This window comes from Protopterus annectens, chromosome 3.part1 (assembly GCF_019279795.1).
Source record: "Protopterus annectens isolate FY-2018-M chromosome 3.part1, PAN1.0, whole genome shotgun sequence".
NCBI classification, from domain to species: Eukaryota; Metazoa; Chordata; order Ceratodontiformes; family Protopteridae; genus Protopterus; species Protopterus annectens.
Window position 1 is genome coordinate 4779658 of NC_056732.1, and position 16363 is coordinate 4796020.

The 16363-nt window shown below is 37.9% G+C and overlaps 1 protein-coding gene across 2 annotated transcripts in view; it reads right to left on the minus strand.

Moving 5' to 3' along the window:
• The window catches only part of LOC122797962 (glycoprotein-N-acetylgalactosamine 3-beta-galactosyltransferase 1-like), a 547666-nt gene that overhangs the window by 130298 nt on the left and 401005 nt on the right, over positions 1 to 16363 (minus strand). The window lies entirely within an intron of this gene.

Here is a 16363-nt window from a genome sequence, read left to right on the forward strand (position 1 = left end):
GTTTCAGAACTCACTCAGTTCCAACATTTCAAGTGGTTAGCATCTTTCATGCATCCTATTTGGCATCAAATATAGAGTATGCCACTATGTAAACTATTCACGTAGCAAACAAGATAATATGTAGAGAAGGATGAATTCCTGAAATTAGCTGTCTTCACCAAACCTTCATAGGGAAACATACTTGATGGAAACATTCAAGAAGGACATTTAATTGTCTTGACTGGGTAGAAGAGAAAAGTCTGCACTCCTGAGTGTGCCATCCTTTGGATGAGATTTTAAAGTGAAGCCCCATCTGCTTGAGTTGGTGGTAGCTCATATGGCTGTAAAAGATCTCATGTCATACATTGAAAAGAGTATGGACTTTGTATTTAGAAAACATTATGGACACTACTATTTGCAATTTTACATATTTACAAATTTATACAGTGTACAAATTTCCATTCCTATGTGTTACTGTCATATAATCATAGATATCTTACTTTTCATTATGTTAAACTTCTATCTATATTATCTTATTTGACCTCCAAACTCCTTTTTCCACAACCACCATTTATTTTTTAAATTACTGCTAGTCTCCATTTACCATTAAACATGATTTCATTTAGCCTTTCATTCCAAATGGTCCACACAACATAAAGTAATATTTTATTTATTTTACTAACATATTCCTAATTTGTATGGCTATAGTATCTATACCTAATCACATCAATATTCATCCCACTTACCTTCTTTATATTTTCAAATACGTTTTCTTTACACAATTTTTCCCACCATTGTGTGACCCTTATACATTTTAAGAAAACATGTTCTGTAGATTTTTTTCTTTACCACAATATATACAGACTGTTTCACTTAATTTTTATATGGCATATTTCCCTGTATTGGTAATTTATTAATCACTAATCTCCATAGAAAAATCTTGACATTCTACTTCTTATTACACCATGCTTTTCATACTTTTATAGCATTAGCTTTTTCAGTTGTTATCTCAGCCCAAGGATTAATGTAATAATATTGTATCATGATAATTTTATACCACACTTTCCTCTCATTTTCTATTTCATCAATTTTTATTTTCCATAAAATACATTTTCTTTATAACATCTTATTACTTCATTTAAACATATGTTTCCTCTTTTGAAATTTCTTAACATATCTCAGTGCTGCTTATATTTGTACTTTAGTAAATTTACTATTAGCTTTTCATTTTTTTATTTATCCAAAACAAAACTTTAAGCAAATTAAAAGAAGAAGCATAAACAATTGTGTTTATTAATCCTAAACCTCCATCTCCGTTGTGGATGTATAAGACTCCTGTCTTCACCGCATTCAATCTTGAACTCCATATAAAAGAAAAAAAGTATTTGTAGTATTTCTCTTTCATAGATGATTGGCAATGGTTGACACTAGCTAAATATGCAATATTTCCCATTATAACTAAATTAATCAAGTAAACCTTTTTATTAAACAATAGCTTGTATGTTTATCAAAAACAATAAAGCTCCTTTATTTTATCTACTATTTGATTCCATTGTTCCTCATGTTTTTACCTCCAAATCTAATTCCTAACACAGACATTTTTTTCATTTATAAAGATGCTCCTCCTATCATTACTATATTACCCAGTCCTTTACTTTTTTCTTTATTTAAAATCATGCCTATTATATCTAAACATTGATGGACAGTGCAGTGGTGCAGCAGTAGCATTGTCACTTCACAGCAAGAGGTTCTCCAGTTTGATTCTTGGTTGGGGTGCCTTCTGTGCGGAGTCTGCATGACCTCCTTGCATTTATGTGGGTTTCTTCTGGGTGTTCTGGTTTCCTCCCACATTACAAAGACATGCATCCAGACCATTTCTTCCCAGGCCTCTGCTGAAAATTGGCTTCATTCCAAGTCAGACTTTCCCAGTAAAGAAATGTTAAATAAATAAAAATAAATAAATAAATGTATATAACATATAACTTCTTTCATCCAGACTTTGTTTTTTGTAATCAATATAATATCATCTGCATAAGTAAACATATCTGGAATTTTTATCCCTTCATTGGTAATATAAGTAGCACCTCTCATGCAAATTTACATCTCTGACTAATACATTCATAACTAATGCAAATAATATACTACTCATAGGGCATCCCTGTTGTATATCATTCTTTATATCAGTTTCTTTGCTTAACCATCCAGTCACTAAAATTTTTGTTTTATTTTTATTGTATGCAGAGCAACACACATCCTTGTTTTTTTACTGATGTTGTACTCTTATAGGTTCATAGGTAGGTACTAGGCTATTGTACTGCATCAAAAGCTTTATTTAAATCTCCTATCATGATCTTGGTCTCATTAGTCATGTTAATAATAGCATCCACAATTTCCCTTACTATGAAAAATAATTAGTAACATCCATTTCCCCTTAAACTATATATGCTATCTTCCATAATACTTTTTATTTTACTTTCCATTCTCTTCTGAATTATGTTCATAAAAATCATATATCTATATTGTTCAATACTATAGGTCTCCAATTTTCAGTTTTATTTTTAGCTTCCTTTTCCCACACAAATTAAAACACAAATTAAAGTATACCACTGCGCAAATCATTATACATAAAACCTTCATTTAACCATCCATTCATACCGTTTAAGAAATATTTTTCTGCTAATCCATACAATTCTTATAAAATTGGCATCCCATTCCATCTGAACCTGAAAATGACTGTCAATTAACTTGTTTAAATACCTTATCTAATTTATAAGAGGCAATCTCATTTTCCAATTCCTTATTTTCTTGTTCCGTCAATTTTTTTAACATGCCTTTCTTTTTTGTACTTCATTTCTGACTTGAAACATTTTCTTTACATAATTTATTATGATATTCATAATTTTCTCCCGAGATCTTAACTCTCCTCTATCACTTTCATTTCTTTCACTGTACTAGTGTTCTCTTTAACTGTGCCTTTCAAGTAAGCTGATACCTCTTCTCTTTTATGTTGTAAATAAAATATTTGCTTAAATAATAATTATTTAATTTTCTTATGATTCTTTTCATAAATTCTCTATTCTACCATATGATATTCTCTATTGTTCCTTTCCATATCTTTTAAAGCATCCATACACATTGTTTTATAATTAATTTGTTCCACTTGCCATTCTAAAAAAATATATAATTTTTCTTTCAAAGTTAACCACCACTCAGACCAGTTTTTATAACACACTCTAGTAGAAATGTGATCTTTCCATAAATGTCTACTTTTTTTTTTTATTTTCATACCAAAATTTCTCTTATTTATTTTTTTATTTCTTTTTGCAATTTGATATATTTCTTATTGTAATGCATTTCTATACATATGGCTGGGTGATCTAAAAAGCCTGTTACAGGTGTCTCTCCCTTAGCTATATTTAAACCTTGTGATATAATAACACCTCTTTTCATCTTCTATATATACCTCAAATATATGTCCACAAATTATTATTCCAAGCCTTTAAATTGCCACATTTTATAACTTCAAAAAAATTCTCCTCTTCTTTTTTCCTCTCAAATCACAATAAAGATCTCCCAATATTATTATATTCATATTAATTACTACATAATCCAAAATTCTGTGAAATAAATTTTCCCTTTCTTTACTTGTAACATAAGTATACGGTGCTATAATTCTATATGCCTGGTTATGCTAAGATCTACAACAGTTAATCTTCGCATCATTGCCAATGTTATTTTCACTATTTTCAGTGACTTTCTACGAAGTACAACTATTGCCTGAACATCGTTTCTTTCCTATGTTCCATATTGTATCTCCTCTCCAAAGTTTCTTTGTAATCTCTCTTCTTGTGTCAAAAATCTTACATCTTTCAATATTATTACACCAACATCACACTTACTACACCAATTTAAGATGCTGATTCTTCTATTTGTATTTTTGATACTACTTACATTTACTGAAAGCACTCTAAAATTGTCATTATGTCTGTGTTGCAGCTTACCATAAATTGCAAAATAATGTCACAAAATATCTATTTATGAATAAGAGTAAAAGCTCTTACCTCATGTGCCTTCACATTATCCCAAATGTTATGCGTGTCCATGTCTTTTTCTTTGCACTGAATCCTCACCATGAATTTCCTTTGATTGTTGACACTTTCTTTCCCCTATTCATCTCTTATCACTTTCCCTGCAGTTTCTTTAACAGTTTCTGCATATGATTTCTTTATCTGGGAATCTTCTTTGAAAATAGCTTCTGATTCCTCCAATTGAAGTTTGTCCATAATTTCACCATATGAAACATATTTTCCACTTTCTGGCTAGCTCTGCAACAACAATTCACCCAAAATATCATCCAGCACCCCCCCCCCCCAATTGGAGGGCTGTAATAATACATCCATCATTGTTTGAACATTTGTTTCTGATGAAACAAACAAATTCTGCTGAAACAGCCCCTCAGAATTGTGCATATCCTCAAAGACTGCATCAGCATTTGCCTCTGTGTATCTATCATCTTGGATCTCCTTGAGTGCTCTTCAGCCAGCCACTACAGTGCTAGGAACGGAACAAGTAGTCTCCTAATGAGTAGGGGAAGTTCTGTGATGCCCTGGCCAAATTTCCCCTAGTAGTATAAATATCACCTTGGGTCTCCTCTGAAAAGAGGCTACTAGCCTCATGGGGCTAACCTGGTCAACAAAGGATACATAAATAAATAAACTGTGTGTCTATCAGCTGTATATATTTTGAAACAAAAATAACTTTCTTGGGTGGCGTAAGCCAGGGAACCTTGTTGGCTAGGCTTATGTAGGCCCATGGGACAATAGCCTAGTACCTACCTATGAACCTATATAGTGAAATAATCTTTATAGGTTCTTAGGTTCATAGGCGTGTACTAATGGCCCTGGGGCCTCTCTAAGCCTAGCCCAAGAAGATTCCCTGGTATCATGCCACCCAAAGTTAGTTCTTAGTACCCATGTCAAGATTTCTCTTAAAGATGGCCAGTGAAGTGCTCTGTTTGATGTGAATGGGAAGTTTGTTCCAGAGTATGGGAAGTCTCTGGGTTAGGAACCTGTCCCTCCAGCATGTTCTGTTTATTTTGGTAATGTCCCTGGAGCATGTGGCATGGAGGGATTGGATTTCTTTAGGTGTAACATATCTAGCAGCTCTTGGTCGGACATGGCTTTGTAGGTCAAGCAGTGTTAGTGTTTTTTTATATCACGTGGTTTGGTGTGTATTCTATAAATGCTTTATTCCTTGCATGTTTTGTCATTCTGATGAAGTTTTTTCATTTCGGCAAAAGTGAATAAACGTTATAGTGAATTAGTCCTATGTGGTCACACACAGGTATTATTTTTATTCTTTACTATGCTGATAAGTTGTAAATGTGTGGGTTAACTAGCAGTCTTACGATGTAGTTGCTGACAGTTTCATCAGCCAATTTTAGCAAGCGTAAAGTATTGAAAAACATACTCCTGGCATTACCACATTTTGAATGGTGTTGCTAATACCTCACAATGTACATTATGCATTTATTTCACTTTTATTGTGTTAGGCTGCAAGATTGCTTTACCCACATTCTTGTTCATTGTTTTCATTTTGTGATTACCCAAGAATAGATAATATAGTTGCAATGTACGTTGTGAATGTCACCAGAAGGTTGGACAGATTGTTGTTAATTTCATCTGATAAATAGCATCCATCAGCTTAAAAATCTGGATTTAGAGTTTCTTCTGTGCTGTGTATGAAGTGTATATGGATGTTGTCCCATATCATGAGACACTAGACGCGTGATTCAGGAACACAGTAGTTATAAATCTCATGTGTCAGCTCATGCTCAGTGCAACCAAAAAAAATAAAAACGGAGGAAGTGAGCAATGCACTTCAGAGACACCCTGTACACTGTTCTTTCTAGCAGTACCATGTGCACTACATTGAAAAATAGGATTTGAGGACAGAAGAACAAATAGAGTGCCCAAGAGGACAGCACTGTGTAGCTTTTGTGTAAGTAGGCTGCACTGTATTGGGTAGTTCCATTAAAGCTAGGGCACACAGCATAGATATACCATGCGACCTTTGTGTACCTCCTAATACGGTGCTATACATCATAACACCAGACCATGCTCTATCCCGCTACAAACATCCCACTCTATTAATTTCTTACTGCAATAAAAATCATGGCTGTAAAAATACCCTTTTATCTCTGACATTCTAAACATGATCAACCTCAGTATTCAGAGTCTGTGAAATAAGTGACTGACCTATCTGCAAGGATTGTCAGGCAAAATGCAGACATACTAATACTCAAAGAAATCTGGCTGAAAACAAACAAGAAACATGAGAAAATCCTACCCTTTGACTACAATGAACTTAGATCAGACGGTAAAGCAAAAAAAAGGAAGTAGCTTAGCTAGAACAGACAAAAACTTTTTTTCTAGTAAAACCCTGCCAGCATGTCCGACCATCCTTCAACAATGCTGAGATTCTAGTCAGTTATCTCTGTATCAACCCAAACAAATCTATATGCTCATTAGTATTGTACATCCCACTAGATAATAACTCCACTATAATTGAAGATATCTTGCCTACAGAAATAACTTAAAGCAAGAAATCATTATCCTTGGTGACATCAACATAAATTGGACGTAAGTAAATAAGACATCTCGATCCTATACCACTGATTTGCATACTGACCACAGATTCTGAAATAATTCAGAAATCTGGGATTGTGTCAGACACTGTAAGTGACTACCGTCCAAACTTCGCTATAAGGACATATGTCAAAACTCATGCTAAGCCACACTACAACCTAGTAAGCAGTTTGAGTAAATTCAGTCTGAACACCTTCCTAGCCACTTGAGGCCAATGTAATTGGCAGTTTCTCAGGCAATAACCCTAACTGAAACCTTCAATAAAATCTTACTGAATATTCTAAATACACAAGTCCCTCTTACAAGAAAAATATTCCAGAGTATACCTGCTCCTTGGCAGTGTAAACCCACTAAACAGTTCAAGCGAGAAACAGACTGAACTGGCCATACTGGTATACAAGAGCTACTCCTGACTACCACCATTATAGGACTCTCCATAACTAAGAGAATCACTAGTGAAAAAAGATAACAAAACCTACTTTATGAAGTGAGAAAAAAGGCTTCCAGTCCTGCATCAAAAGCCTGCAACCTTACCCCTTACCAGAGGAAACGGATACTAACTCATCTTTAGCATTTAAATACATTTTAAATATTCCTGCCTCTCTACTCAAAAAAAACCCTCTCCCATTGGCCTATACTTACAAGTCCTCAAACCCTGTTAACAGCCCATGCTTCCAAGTAAAGACTGTTCCAATTTCCATCATCAAGAAAGTACTCAAAAAGCTAAAACCACCTACTCAGGCCACAGATTATATCCCAATAAAATACATTAAATTGACATCTCTAACACTATATTATCCTATTTCAATTCTAATCAAAAAGTTTATTATGGAATATTGTGTTCCCAAAATATTGAAAGAATCCTACATATTAACACCCTTACACAAAGCTGGCAACTCAGTAGAACTCAACAGCTATGGGCCTGTTGCTATACTCCCATGTCTAAGTTCCTAGAGAATATGAGAACTCTTAAATGCTACAATACCTATTAGACAACAATCTATTCACCAGCACCCAGAGCAGATTTTGTGCAAACCACACTACTACTTACAGCCGTTCCATCTTTTTTTAATACTGTTAATCTGCACTGACTGCCATCTACCACTTCCATTGACCTTTCTAAAGCATTTCATACTGCTTCCCACACTAAATTGCTGTATTTACTGGTAAAACTCAAACCTTCACCTCAAGTATTACTTTACTTCAGAAGCTACCTGAGTGATCGTATCCAGACTACTCCTTTTATTATAAGAATCTCACAAGGACCTATCCTATTATCCTTACTGTTTAACATACTCATTAACTTCAGTGTCAGAGGTGCAAAAGATAGCTCTCTTACCTTTGGTGCAGAACGCTGTGGGGTTCTAATCCTCCACCTATTGGATGGATTACTAATACTGTAGTACAGCATAAGGGAGGTACTGCACTCCTGAGTGTGCTGTCCTTTGGATAAGGTGCCAAACTGGAGTCCCATCACTTTTCTTCTTATATGACATATTTCCTTTTACTGGCAATTTATCTATTACCAGTTTTCACAAAAATCCTGAAATTGTACTTTCTGATTGTACCATTTGCTTGTTATTTTTATAGATTTAATTTTTTTCATCTGTTAGATTTTTCCATGGTTTTACATATTAATGTTTTATCATTATATTCTTATAACATACTTTGCTATCTTTTTTATTTCATCAAATTTTATTTTCTACAAAAATATTTTTTGTTGGTAATGTTTTATTTCTACATGTTGATAGGTTCATAGGTAGGTACTAGGCTATCGGCCCTGGGGCCTATATCAGCCTAGCCAAAAAGGTTCCCTGGCTTTTGCCACCCAAGAAAATTATTTTCCTGTGCCCCTGTCAAGCAGTGCCACAGAAGTGATCCCCGGGGTGAATTTTCTATTTCCCATCCATTCATCAAGATTTTTCTTAAAGAGGGCCAATGAGGAGCTTTGCTTGACATGAGTGGGTAGTTTGTTCCAGAGTATGGGAAGTCACTGGGACAGGAATCTATCCCTCCACCATGTTCTGTTTATTGTGGTGACAATATTTAGGTCCCTGAAGTGTGTGGTTCAGAGAGATTGGGATTTCTTTAAGTGTAGCATGTCCAACAGCTCTGGGTTTGACTTAGCTTTGTATGTTAGGCAGAGATTGCCTCTGAGAAGGCGATATGTGACGGAGTAGAGCTGGAGTTTTTTTAAATGGTCTGCATATGGCATCTGTTTGAGGCTGGTAATCCTCTTAGTGAGGTATTTCTGTGGCCTTTCCAATTGCTGTAGGTGTCTTGTGAGATACATGCCAAATGGGGCATTGTGCTCTATAATGGGTATGATGAGGGATGAGTAGTGAGGAACAATGACCTCCTTTTTTCTAGAGGAGAACCCTTTTGTGATGAGGTGTGACATGTAGAAGGATTTCCTGACTACTGTGGCGATGTGGTTATCAAACGAGAGAATACTGTCCACCTGTGTCCCGAGGTCTCTTATCACACTTTCAATGTTTAGTGAGCTACCGCCTATGTGGTAGTTCATGGGTACCGAGTTTTTCCCAAAGAGGATGACAATGCACTTCTTGGCATTGAGCTTGAGGCCATGACTTTGACACCAAGCATCTGTCTCTGTGAGGCCCTTTTGTAAAATGTCTGCATCATTAGGTGATTCTATTATAGCTCCCAGTTTGCATTCATCTGCAAACTTTGTTAGCCAAAGACCTTCTGAGTTGGCCTGCACTTCAGAGAAGTAGATGCCGAACAGGAGAAGACCCAGGACTGAACCCTGTCATACTCCACTCGTCACTGGTCTGAAGTCGGACTTGGAGCCGGCTTCTTTTACTGTGTGGGTTCTGTCAGTGAGCAAGTTGGCCACCCATCTTATGACATAGGGATTTATGCCCACTTTAGTGAGTTTATCTATAATTCCAGAGTGGGGGATGGTATCGAAAGCCTTGACGAGGTCAAGGTAGGCAATGTGCACTACCATGCCCTTGTCTATGGCTCCAGTGACTGCTTCAAAGAAGTCAATCTGGTTTAGTACACATGATCTACCTTTCACAAACCCAAACTGAATGGGGTCTAGGGTTTGGAGGTTACCTATGTCTTTGTTTATAAGCTCCAAGATGATACGTTCCATAGCCTTGCAGACCAGGCTCGTCAGGCTAATGAGGCCATTGTTTTTGGGGTCCGTGGTGGCACCCCCTTTGTGGAGTGGGATAACTGTCGCTGTGTGCCATTCAGTAGGCACATAGCCTGAGTTGAGGCTATGTTTGAACATGGTACTTAGGTGGGGTGCCAGTTTGTTCTGTAGCTTGTGCAGTATGCAGCCTGGAATGTTGTCTAATCCCATGGATGCTGTGTTCTTGGCTTTGGAGAGTGCAGTCTTTACTTGTTCATCCGTGATTACAGGGGCTTTGCAATCTTCCGGTATTAAGATGGGCCTTTTGGAGGGTGTGGGGGTAAAGTTAGCACTGAACCTATATGCCAGGATGTTGGCAATGTTGGTAGGTTCTATATATTTAGCGCCATTGCGCTGTAGCTCAGAGCAGATCTGAGTGTTGCCATTGAGATTCTTGACATAGCTGTAGAATGCTTTGTGGTTGTCTTTGGAATCAGTGGCAATTTTATTTTCATAACTGGCTTTGCAGGATTTTATGAGGGATCTCAGCTTCTTGCTGAGGCTGACCAGGGAGTTCATCCAGTCTTGGGATTTTACTCTTTTCTGCAACAGCTTCTTCCTTCTGTAGAGTTTGTTTATGGCAGGGGACCACCAGAATGGCTTCCTTTTTTTGGAGGATAGCATTTTGGGTCTTTTGGCGATGGCACGATCCATGCACTCGTGTATGTGGTTATACAGTGCATTTGTGTAAAATTCAGCAGTCGTACCTCTATTTTCCATCTGCATGTGTGTCGTGAAGTTTGCCACTTCTGTCTTAAGAAGCATGAGGTTGGTTTTGGAGTAGTTTTTGATGGTGGTTTCCTTAATGGGGGGTGGGGGTGGGATATGGATGTCTAGGGTGATTAGCTTGTGGTTGGAACTGACCAGCAAGGAGTTGACCTCTGGTGTGGAACACCGGTTACCCATATTGGTAATGACCAGGTCCAGGATATTACTGCCCCTGTTGGGGGTGTGGACAAGCTGATCCAAGGTGTTGGAATTTATGAATTCCAGAAAACGTTGAGTGAATGAGTTGGTACATGAGTAGTCTTCCCAGTTGATAGTGGGATAGTTGAAATCACCCATAAGTAATTATTGGGTTGTACCTTAATATTTTCCAGTATCTTAAGAAATGAGGAGTGGGAATCCTGGGGCATGGTGGGGGATCTGTAACAAGCTACAACCTGGATTGCAGTCTTTCCCAGTGTTAGTTGCACTTGGATAATTCTGGATGAATTATGTTAAGCAACTAGCCTGGAGGTGTGGACATCCTTAATGAATATGGACACACCTCTGCCTCTATTGTTTCGGTCCAGGTTAGGTGGCCGAAAGGTGTGGTATGAATTATAGCCTGGTAATGCAGGGGTGCTGTCTGGAGCCTTGAACCAGGTCTCTGTCACTGCACAGATGATGTTTTCCATTTTAAGGAGTGTCTTGAGTGAATGCATTTTGGTTTAGACTTCTATCATTGAGTAGCATCACTCTCAGAGTTTGCTTGCACGTACCTGTTATAGTGGTGAATTTAGCATCTGAAGCTTGCCTAAAAAAGGCACTATAGGGGTGGCAAGAGCCTTAGCCAGTATCCGGAATCCCAGGGGCGACAGGTGCAGGCCATCTCTGGCAAAGCACTGTGGTCTGTCGACCATGTCATCCCAGGATCCCCTTAGAATGACACCAGAAGCTTAGCCAATTGTTGAAGTCAATCATTTTGTCCTTGTACTGTGGCATCACTCTGGGAAATGACAGGATGCTACTTAGGGCTAGGGTAATTCCTGCCTGGGCTACAAGATCCGAGAGCTCCTCCATGTCTCTTTTCATGTAGTCCAGGGAGGTATGTCTCAGGTCATTCACACCAACATGGACAATGACAGAGTCGTATTTGTACTTGTTGTGGAGTGACCTGAGCAAGTGCATTATGTGGCGGATCCTGGCACCCGACAGGCAGCTGACAGTAACTTTCTCCTTGTTTAGCCTGGTGAGTGGGACATCAGTGTGCCTGACTATAGAGTCACCCATGACTAGTGTGTTGGGTACATTGTTTTGCCTTATGGGCTGAGGTTGAGTGGCACACTGATTTTGTGGGCTATGTGTCATTTAGGTAGTGTTGGGAGGTGGTGGTTGTCTGTGTTTCAGCTTGGGAGGTCTGTGTTGCTTGGGTAGATTTTTATTGAGAGCCTCCGTGAATATGAGTGTGTGCTTTGTGTTTCTAAGTGTGGGTTTTGAAGGACTGTGTGTTCAGGGTGATGTGATGCAGGTGTTAACTTTCTTCTCTTGACTGTCTAGTCCAGTCTTTGCTGGAGAGAGCTTGGCCTCCACTTTGACTATATAAGTGCATCTCTCACAGGTTGTAGTGTTGGGTGGTAGGAGAAGAGGGTTGTCAGTGTACATGAGGCGATTGCTACATTGCCCCCAGGTGCCCAGATTCATCAGGTTGACAGGAGAATACACCGGGAGCTGACCCATGGACATGCCTGGATAGGTGCTTATTAATTTAAGTACTAATAACTGTTTTCCTCTTGACAAGTGAGGAAAGTCGAGTGCTGTAGTAATTTGTAGTTTATTTAGTGCATACAATGAGTTCTAAGCAAGTGCTGAGCACAAGGAAACAGTTTTGAGTACTGAAACTAAAAAACTGGCTAGTTCTAGCTAAAACTAGTTAGTTTTAGCACCAGTCCCTAGAAGAGAAGCAGGCCACAGCCTGTTTGGTGAGCCACAGTCTTGTCCCAGATGATGCAAGGGTCTGCAGGCTTGTAGCCTTTTTCTGGTAGATGTCTTGAACAGCAACCAGATCAGTCAGGTATGTTAAGCATAGACACTCACTCTCCAATGTATACACTCTTTCTCTCTTTTACTCTTTTTTACCTTACCCCAAAATCTATCATAATTATAATTAGGTAATTTTACTACTAATTTCTCTCTTTTTTTTTCATTTAGCTACTTTAACTCTTTGTACAAATTTAATGAAGCAGTGAATACATCTGGGTTAATTATAGGTTCATAGGTTCATAGGTTGGTACTAGGCTGTCAGCCCTAGGGCCTATACAAGCCTAGCCATAACAATTCTCTGGCTATTTCTTCCCACACTATTTACTTCCCTGGACCCCTGTCTGGCAGGGTGAATTTCCTTTCTCCCATCCAATCATCAAGGTTCCTTTTGAAGAGGGCCAAAAAGGTGCTCTGCTTGACATGTATGGGCAGTCTATTCCAGAGTCTGGGGAGTCTCTGGGTCAGGAACCTATCCCTCCAGCATGTTTTGTTTATTGTGATGACAAGGTTTAGATCCCTGGAGTGTGTGGCTCTCAGGGATTGGGATTTTTTAAGGGTAGCATGTCCAGCAGCTCTGGGTTTGACATGGCCTTGTATGTTAAGCAGAGATCGCCTCAGAGTAGACAATATGCGACAGAGTATAGCTGGAGTTTTTTAAGGCAGTCAGCATACGGCATCTGCTTTAGGCCTGTGATTCTTTTAGTAAGGTATTTCTGCGGCCTTTCCAGTTGTTGCAGATGTCTTGCGAGGTACATACCAAATGGGGTGTTGTATTCTATAATGGGTCTAATGAGGGATGAGTACAGTGGGACAATGACCTCCTTTTTTCTGGATGAAAAGCCCTTAGTGATGAGGTGTGCCACATAGAAGGATTTCCTGACTGTTGTGGCGATGTGGTTATTGAAGGTGAGACCACTGGCCACCTGTGTCCCTAAGTCTGTTATCACACTTTCGGTGTTTAGTGTACTGCCACCTATGTGATAATTCATGGGTACATGTATTTTCCCAAAGGGGTTAATTATACATTTCTTGTCATTGAGCTTGACCCCTTGGCTGTGGCACCAAGCATCTGTTTCTGTAAGGCCCTTTTGTAGAGTATCCACATCATTTGGGGATTCAGTAATGGCTCCCAGTTTGCAGTCATCTGCAAACATTGTTAGCCAGAGTCCCTTAGTGTTGGCCTGTACTTCAGAGAAGTAGATTGGATGAAAATATTTCTACAGAGTACAGCTATTCCAGAACATCTCTCATTTCTCAAATTCCAGATTATCTTTCCTCCCCCATAGTTTCTCTGTTTGTAATATTTCTTCTTTTGTTAAAAATCTTGTGTCTTCTAATATAATTACATCTACATCACATGTATTACACCAGTCCAAAATTCCTGTTCTTCTTGCTATATTCTTAATATTATTCACATTTACAGAAAGCACTCTAAAATGTTAATTTTCCCTTTAATTCATGGTTTCAGAGCTAATCAGTAGGCTAGCTGTCTTAATAGGCCATTCTAAGCCTAGCCAAACCTCTCAACCGTGCCGAATTACTCGGTTTTTACCGAGTTTTGGGGTTCAAATGAAGGGGTGCCACGATTCCCGAGTGGCACCCCTTCAGTTCCGATTATTTTCTTTTGTTTTCTTTGTTTTTTTAATTTTCGCGGCATTCGAACTGACGTCATCACGTACGCGATGACGTCAGATCCCTCATTGCTACCAGCCTGCGCGATGATGTCAGCTCCCCCTACCAGCCTGTCGGAATTGAGCCCAAGGAGCTCACGCATTTCTGGCATGACTGGCTGCTCAAATGCGAGCGGGAACATCAGCATGCAAACGGTTGTGAAAAACTATGGACGAGCTGGATGAGGATCTATTATCGCTGATGCGACGCTGAAGAACTTCTTGGTAATCTGGCATGACTGGCTGCTCAAATGCGAGCGGGAACATCAGCAAACGGTTGTGAAAAACTATGGACGAGCTGGATGAGGATCTATTATCGCTGATGCGACGCTGAAGAACTTCTTGGTAATATGACTTTTTTATTTTAGGGAATGGCTAGGTTAATGAGAAGGGATAACAGACTTGACACTTTATTTTTATTTGTTAAGCAGTATAAAGCACACTGACTCAGCCTAAGACAAAGATGCTGTCTCAGCCTGTCTGTAAGCTAGGACCAGGAGGAGGTTAGCTGAATTTATACAGGTTGATATCTTACACTGATATAATGCAGCGGTTTTACTTAATACTTGATACCAAGAATGTGCAGTGCATAACATCTGGATGATAACTGCCTGTATTTTGTGTGTAAACAACAGTTACTCTAAATGTTCCAAACCAGATATTCTGTAATGCCCCAAGATAGCTTCTGTGGAATTTCCTTTAGCGGTGTTTAGTTGTTTTAGTGGCATTTCAAAGACAGCATGGAAAAACATTGGGAGCTCGATAACAATATCATACTACCAGTAAGAGTTTATGGCCTAATGATTTAGAAAGTCTGAAAGTGTAGGAGTTCTTCATAGTAAGGAAACTAACAGAAAAAAACAAATAATCAAAAAGATTGAAATGTGGTTTGAAATTTGAATACACATTGCAATAGCTAACTGCTGAATTATTATTTAGCCAGAAGTAGCATTATAATCATGTTTTAGTGAAGTGCCTGCAGAGTTGTTTGTACACACGAGTAGATGGTTTTAGATACGGGAGGAAGGAAATAAAAAAAAAAATGATGCCAGGTAATTGTTTGTGTCACTTGTTACAAACTCTTATAGCTAAAAGTTTTCTCAGTCTTGTCTCTCAATTTTTGACTTTGTAACCAAGACTGTGGCGTTAAACTAATACGCTAAAACGCCTTGCTCCGGAATCACTGGTACAGCAACACAAAAACAGTCTCTGCTCGCAGAATAATGATAATCCAATGGTAAAAAATGAAAAACAGAATTTATTTTGTACAAGGTTTAGCGCTTTCACCTACACAACGTAGGCTTCATCAGAACAAATATGTTATCACCTCTAAGCATTTAAATACTTGATTTTGGCGCCAAAATTTTAAAAACATTTAAAGAAGTATTCACATTAATATATTGAACTTTAACCATATAAATACTTTCGCCTGTAAAAAACTATATGTATGCATACTCCTATACTTTCACTTAAATATATATATGCTAAGCTTAGATATATAACCTCCAAATTATCATCTTATAAAAATTCATAAATGTTCATACAAAAAATTGTTCAAACAAAAAATTAATATACAACGGACAAATGCCCAATTGTACCATGTGTAAAATTAAATATATTCTAAAATAGTTTTGGTAGAAATGAAGTCATTAAGACCAGGAGGGGTAGTAGCATCTGTAAATATTTGCCAATAACTTTCTTTAAATGCTAATCTACTTTTCATATTCCCTCCCCTAGGGTTACTCTTAATCACTTCTAAAATACCAAATTTGAACTGGTGTTCATTGCCCTTATTGATAATGTGTCTTGCCAAGGCATTTTTTTCATCCTTCTTCTTCATACAATATGTATGAGCGTATATTCTCTTTTTAAAATTCTGTTCCGTCTTACCTATGTAGTAAGCGGAACATATAATACACTTGGCAATATACACTAAAAATTTAGTATTGCAATTTCCCTTTTTAAAAAATAAGGTGGTTTTGTTGTAATTATCCAACCTTAATTTATTAGCTTCAATAATAAAATTGCACTGGTTACAATGCCCACATCTACTAGTATGTGTCTTGGGTTCCCTATCTGTCCATCTGCTACCCCTTTCCAATATGCTTTTAAATTCTGCCCCATTTTATATACCACAATGGGTTTAGGTCCTATAA